This window comes from Octopus bimaculoides, chromosome 15 (assembly GCF_001194135.2).
Source record: "Octopus bimaculoides isolate UCB-OBI-ISO-001 chromosome 15, ASM119413v2, whole genome shotgun sequence".
Taxonomy (NCBI): Eukaryota; Metazoa; Mollusca; class Cephalopoda; order Octopoda; family Octopodidae; genus Octopus; species Octopus bimaculoides.
This window is the reverse complement of record NC_068995.1, coordinates 7,367,325-7,368,350: the sequence shown is the minus strand read 5'-3', so window position 1 is coordinate 7,368,350 and position 1,026 is coordinate 7,367,325. Positions and strand designations below refer to the sequence as shown.

The 1,026-nt window shown below is 31.2% G+C and overlaps 1 protein-coding gene across 1 annotated transcript in view; it reads right to left on the bottom strand.

The window, feature by feature from the left end:
- The window catches only part of LOC106875064 (neuroendocrine convertase 1), a 167,183-nt gene that overhangs the window by 83,036 nt on the left and 83,121 nt on the right, over window positions 1–1,026 (bottom strand). The window lies entirely within an intron of this gene.

Genomic DNA, 1,026 nt, shown 5'->3' with positions numbered 1-1,026 from the left:
ATATATATATATATATATATATATATATAAATGTGTGCGTGTAGTGTGTGTGTGGAGTTACATTTACTACGGAATGCAATAAAATGTTGTCCTGACGATCCATTACGATTAGGCATTCAAATTCAACAGGAACATCTAGGGCTGAGTACCGGTTAACGGCAATCATGAAACGTACGTAGGAACTAAACATCTGCACATCTATACTGGTGTTTATTCTAATTTTCCATTATATACATATATACATATATATATATAGGGGCAAACAATTCGCGAGAAAAAGTATAAATTCTCGAAAATTAATTAAGATGTTATTAATTTTGTTATCGTCTGGAATGACTATTTTAAAAATGATTATAACAGAATTAATAATACAGTCGATCGCAGGCCCAAGAAAAGCATTAAGTAGCTGAGGGATTAAATTCAAAATTAATCGAAGGACGTACTAAGTAAGTTTGCCTGCTGGAAATAACAGTCAAAACTTTTATTTAAAGCGCCAAAAATACACTGATTTTGACTACAGAAATCAACGGAAAGCAGAATAGGTTAATAAAATCTCTTAAATGTATATTGAGAGATTTTATTAACCTAATCCGCTTTAATCAATTTTAATTTTAATCCCTCAGCTATATATATATATATAAGGGTATCTTCGCATGCGTGTCTATACGTGTGTGAGTAGGTGTGTGCATGTGTGTGTGGATCACTACGCGCATTTAATGCAATATGAGGATACAATGTGACATGTGCATATAGTATATAGGGAACATCTGCATATAGTATATACTTTATATATGGTGGAGTAAAAATCAATATCAGAAATAGAGGTCAGCCAATAACGCTGGTATTAAAGATGAGCACCTGGTCAGGTTCTTAATGCGCGGATTACAACTAATATCTTGTTATGTTAGTGTAGAATTGTTCGTAAATACGTACCCTCATGCACACATGTATACATATACACTCATACATACATATCCATACAAATATATATATATACATATATATATATATATATATATATATATA